Here is a 6000-nt window from a genome sequence, read left to right as displayed (position 1 = left end):
CCAAATGTAAACCTGGATGTGAATAAAAATATTAGTGAAATAAATAAAATAATTTGTTGTTCAAGTGATTTAATAAGATATAACAGTGACGTTTTGGTTGCCATTTTAGTTTATATGGACGTTCGTGTCTATAGAATATACGTCAATGTATGCAAAGAGTTCTAAGATTATATGGAGCGGACATCGATTGTCATACAAAACTATTGCGCTTATGCGATGGTTACTCAATCTACTGTGAAATAGCAAAACATCAATGTAAAATACTCCATATTTTTCCATGTCACGATTTGGACGTTTTTAATTGACATATTAGTATGTCTTCTATAAGTATGTTATTTTTGTATATATTTAGGGACGCTGTGATATGTCACATGGACATTTCAAATAAGACAGCGATTTTTCACCAATTGATAACTAACTTTTGGAGCACAAATTTAGTCCTAATGTTCGGTCTATAACTAACTATAGGTACTGTTTTATGTCTTTGTTCATATGACCGATAGTAAGTTAGAATTCTGCTGCTTACGCGAATGTTAGATTTTAAAATGACACTATTTTTCGAATTTTAACGCAATTTTTTATAGTATTATAATTATCTCCCGTTTCGAAGACTGCAACCTTCATGGGATCAACCTTCATCACATGTTTTGTTCGCACGAAAAATCAAAGTTACTATCTACCATTTTACAATGTTAAAGTTTCATCTTTAAGTTGCTGAGTGATCCTGCTGCTACTGATGGAACTTGGAGTGGGGTGAAATAGAATGTCGACTGACGAGAGATGATTACCTCGGCAGTCGGCACAATTGTGCCGGCCTTTTGGAAACGGATATACACAGGCTGATCCCGGAACGCGACAGTCCGTGGGCCACCATGGCAGGTTTTAACACCTTGTGTAAAGTCGCTATCTGGGCGGATACATCCTACCAGTAACTACTATTTTAGCGGTATTTTTAGTCACTAAAGTAGTCAGATAAGTTCAAAACTTCAAATCCCTTTTTGTGAAGAGAAAATATGTTGGTGAAAAATCATTGTATAGCCGTTTTTAAGTTTTTGAATTAGTTCAGTTACACATATGGACCCGTAGGGTACCTGTACGTATTATACTGTAAAAAGTTAACGAAACCGTTAATTTACAATCACAAAAGTAGCCAACAAATTCAAAACTTCAAATCTATTATTTAATTCATGAAAAAAAAAATCTTAGTGAATTAATAAAATTTGACAGCTAATTTTGAGTTTGTGTATTTGTTTACCTATTTAAATGTGTCAGTAGAGTAAATGTACATAATATTATACTGAAAAATCTTACGAAACCAAATTACACTTCTTGATTAATTGACTGCCTCGGTGGCGTAGTTGTACTGCATGCGCGGTACGGCAGCGCTCTGAAGTCCTGGGTTGGAATCCCGGGTCGGGCAAAGTTATATTTGGGTTTTTCTGCTCAGTGTCAGCCCGGAGTCTGAAATTTGTGCCCGATATGGCGATAGGCTCGTATCACATCATGGGACGGAACACACTTGGCGAAAAGTGGGTGCCATGGTTGCGCCTCTGCATACCCCTTCGGGGATAAAATGCGTGATGTTGTGTGTGTGTGTAATTACACTCCATTTGCAATACGTACGAAAATACCTACATATTTTAATGATGGTCATTATATCGGAGTTATCGATAATTATTTTAATCGATTACAAGCACATCACTTTAAGATGATTATCTTTTGATCGCTTTAGTGGCTCCAGCAGCCAAGCAGTACTGAGTTTACCTTTGGCTCAGTCGTGTGATGATTAAATAAAGTGATTTTATTATCCATATTGGTGAGTTATATATTATTTAATATTAATAAAAAAAAATAGTTTTCTTATACAGGATCATTATGACTTCGCGTACTAAATGAAACCACATACTTATCTACTTGGAAATAACATTTTACAATAAATTACTTGAGCCGTAGATGTATAATAAGAAAGTGTAAGTTTCGAACAAAATAAATATCAATAAAAAGTAATTTTTATTTTACGAGCCCTAATGCCACTACTACTACTCTAAGAGAATTCGCCGCAGCAACATTTTTTATTTATTTTTTATTTTATTTTATTTATTTATTTCCACATACAACTATTTTACAGGTAATACCCAATACAATAGCGTAGTACAATAGTTATTATAATATTTTATTATTACTTACTATTACATAAGCGGCCGATGTGAATTCCGTCAAAGAGCATGAAAATACATCAATCTGGTTGGACAAAGCATTGAGCACACGCAGCGCGCACATCATACTTTCAGTCAGAAATACACCCACGCACAAGCCATATTCGCATTAAACTACAAAAATCTGAAAACTAAAACCAGAACTTTTAGAGAAAATATTAGATATTAATGGATGATTTTTGGCACAATGTCAGCAAAGGTGAAGACGAGTATGTGGTTTCATTTAGTAACGCAATGTAAAAATGACCCTATATAATACTTGCTTAGGATTTGACAATATGTATTGTATTATAATATATGTTTGACATAAATGCTTTGAAAAAATCTTATTATTTCTCTTGAAGAAATTATAATTTTGCATACCATATTTTGGTTAAATACGGTTGCTCTGAAGAATCTCAAGTTTGGTCATCACCTTTACTCTTATTTGCAGAATAAATATATCTTAATCTTTATACATACATACATACATAGTATCACAACTTTATCCCATAGGGGTAGGCAGAGACTATGGATTGCCACATTGCACGGTCCTGGCATACTTCGCGCGCTTCCTCAACCTTCATTAATCCTTTCATGCTTTCCCTCCGGTTCCGGGTACTTTTGACCTGGCCTTTACTGACAATGTCAGATATCTGACATTCGAAAGTTCGATGCGGTCGACCCCTACCGGCTCTTCCATACATATTCGCCTTATAAACCCTTAATTAATCTTTATCTTTTATATAAATATTATCGATGCTCATAACAGTATATAACAAACTAACAATTAACAGTAAATAGAAGCCATGATTTGATTCATTTTAAACGAATTTCGACCACGGCGTCCATCTCAACGGAGATCAGACAGGAGATATTATAGTGCACGAGTGTGCAATACACAAGCATTCTGTTCCTTCTCATAGTCCGGTGAGACGACATGACCGGAGAGAGATCAGCAGGAGATATTATAGTGCACGAGTGTGTGCAGTACACAAGCACTCTGTTCCTTCTCATAGTCCGGTGAGACGACATGACCGGAGAGAGATCAGCAGGAGATATTATAGTGCACGAGTGTGTGCAATACACAAGCACTCTCTGTTCCTTCTCATCGTCCGGTGAGACGACATGACCGGAGAGAGATCAGCAGGAGATATTATAGTGCACGAGTGTGTGCAGTACACAAGCACTCTGTTCCTTCTCATAGTCCGGTGAGACGACATGACCGGAGAGAGATCAGCAGGAGATATTATAGTGCACGAGTGTGTGCAGTACACAAGCACTCTGATCCTTCTCATAGTCCGGTGAGACGACATGACCGGAGAGAGATCAGCAGGAGATATTATAGTGCACGAGTGTGTGCAGTACACAAGCACTCTGTTCCTTCTCATAGTCCGGTGAGACGACATGACCGGAGAGAGATCAGCAGGAGATATTATAGTGCACGAGTGTGTGCAGTACACAAGCACTCTGTTCCTTCTCATAGTCCGGTGAGACGACATGACCGGAGAGAGATCAGCAGGAGATATTATAGTGCACGAGTGTGTGCAATACACAAGCACTCTGTTCCTTCCTCACAGTCCGGGTGAGACGACATGACCGGAGAGAGATCAGCAGCAGATATTATAGTGCACGAGTGTGTGCAATACACAAGCACTCTGTTCCTTCCTCACAGTCCGGTGAGACGACATGACCGGAGAGAGATCAGCAGAAGATATTATAGTGCACGAGTGTGTGCAGTACACAAGCACTCTGTTCCTTCTCATAGTCCGGTGAGACGACATGACCGGAGAGAGATCAGCAGGAGATATTATAGTGCACGAGTGTGTGCAGTACACAAGCACTCTGTTCCTTCTCATAGTCCGGTGAGACGACATGACCGGAGAGAGATCAGCAGGAGATATTATAGTGCACGAGTGTGTGCAATACACAAGCACTCTGTTCCTTCTCATAGTCCGGTGAGACGACATGACCGGAGAGAGATCAGCAGGAGATATTATAGTGCACGAGTGTGTGCAATACACAAGCACTCTGTTCCTTCTCATAGTCCGGTGAGACGACATGACCGGAGAGAGATCAGCAGGAGATATTATAGTGCACGAGTGTGTGCAGTACACAAGCACTCTGTTCCTTCCTCACAGTCCGGTGAGACGACATGACCGGAGAGAGATCAGCAGGAGATATTATAGTGCACGAGTGTGTGCAGTACACAAGCACTCTGTTCCTTCTCATAGTCCGGTGAGACGACATGACCGGAGAGAGATCAGCAGGAGATATTATAGTGCACGAGTGTGTGCAGTACACAAGCACTCTGTTCCTTCCTCACAGTCCGGGTGAGACGACATGACCGGAGAGAGATCAGCAGGAGATATTATAGTGCACGAGTGTGTGCAGTACACAAGCACTCTGTTCCTTCTCATAGTCCGGTGAGACGACATGACCGGAGAGAGATCAGCAGGAGATATTATAGTGCACGAGTGTGTGCAATACACAAGCACTCTCTGTTCCTTCTCATAGTCCGGTGAGACGACATGACCGGAGAGAGATCAGCAGGAGATATTATAGTGCACGAGTGTGTGCAGTACACAAGCACTCTGTTCCTTCTCATAGTCCGGTGAGACGACATGACCGGAGAGAGATCAGCAGGAGATATTATAGTGCACGAGTGTGCAATACACAAGCACTCTGTTCCTTCACTCACAGTCCGGTGAGACGACATGACCGGAGAGAGATCAGCAGGAGATATTATAGTGCACGAGTGTGTGCAATACACAAGCACTCTGTTCCTTCTCATAGTCCGGTGAGACGACATGACCGGAGAGAGATCAGCAGGAGATATTATAGTGCACGAGTGTGTGCAGTACACAAGCACTCTGTTCCTTCTCATAGTCCGGTGAGACGACATGACCGGAGAGAGATCAGCAGGAGATATTATAGTGCACGAGTGTGTGCAGTACACAAGCACTCTGTTCCTTCTCATAGTCCGGTGAGACGACATGACCGGAGAGAGATCAGCAGGAGATATTATAGTGCACGAGTGTGTGCAGTACACAAGCACTCTGTTCCTTCTCATAGTCCGGTGAGACGACATGACCGGAGAGAGATCAGCAGGAGATATTATAGTGCACGAGTGTGTGCAGTACACAAGCACTCTGTTCCTTCTCATAGTCCGGTAAGACGACATGACCGGAGAGAGATCAGCAGGAGATATTATAGTGCACGAGTGTGTGCAGTACACAAGCACTCTGTTCCTTCTCATAGTCCAGTGAGACGACATGACCGGAGAGAGATCAGCAGGAGATATTATAGTGCACGAGTGTGTGCATATCTTGGTAAAACATTTCATTATTTTCAAGGATCATCAAACTGTACGGCTCCTCGCAGCTATCTCAGTGTAGTAAGATACTCCGTGGCCAATCCGTTTCCGCCGTAGGCCACTGCTGGTTTTGGTTGGTATACCGGTGGTAAACAGGGGTTAGGGACTCGGTCCATTGCAGGGGCGGCTGTGGATGTAAACTTAGACATTTCCATCAGAGGAAGCTCGCAGTCCTCCCTAATGCGCCGAAGAGGGCCACCGTGGAGTTTTAGTTGGTATGCCGTGCGTTGTATATAGGTTAGGGACTTGGCCCGGCGGTCGCCTGAAGGCGGCTCAACGCCGGGTCGTAAGGCACGGTGACCCCAACATAACCGCTCAGTCGCCCCCCACGAAGGCTGAGCGGTAGTCATAAGACACTTTCTCCGCGAAAACAAAAAACAAAAAAAAAGGGGGTCATCAAACTGGGAAGTTCCTCGCAGCTATCTTAGT

General features: G+C 42.0%; 1 protein-coding gene across 1 annotated transcript in view; it reads left to right on the top strand.

The window, feature by feature from the left end:
- The first annotated feature begins 1718 nt into the window (after positions 1-1718).
- LOC115452464 (serine protease snake) overlaps positions 1719-6000 on the top strand; it is a 28712-nt gene continuing 24430 nt past the window's right edge. The window contains exon 1 of the mRNA XM_037447430.1: positions 1719-1816. The gene's annotated coding sequence lies outside the window, so the exon portion shown is untranslated. The remainder of the gene's footprint in view (positions 1817-6000) is intronic.

The sequence above is a fragment of the Manduca sexta genome, chromosome 1, assembly GCF_014839805.1.
Source record: "Manduca sexta isolate Smith_Timp_Sample1 chromosome 1, JHU_Msex_v1.0, whole genome shotgun sequence".
In the NCBI taxonomy this organism is placed as follows: domain Eukaryota; kingdom Metazoa; phylum Arthropoda; class Insecta; order Lepidoptera; family Sphingidae; genus Manduca; species Manduca sexta.
The sequence above is the reverse complement of the archived record's forward strand: the minus strand, read 5'-3'. Positions and strand labels throughout refer to the sequence as shown.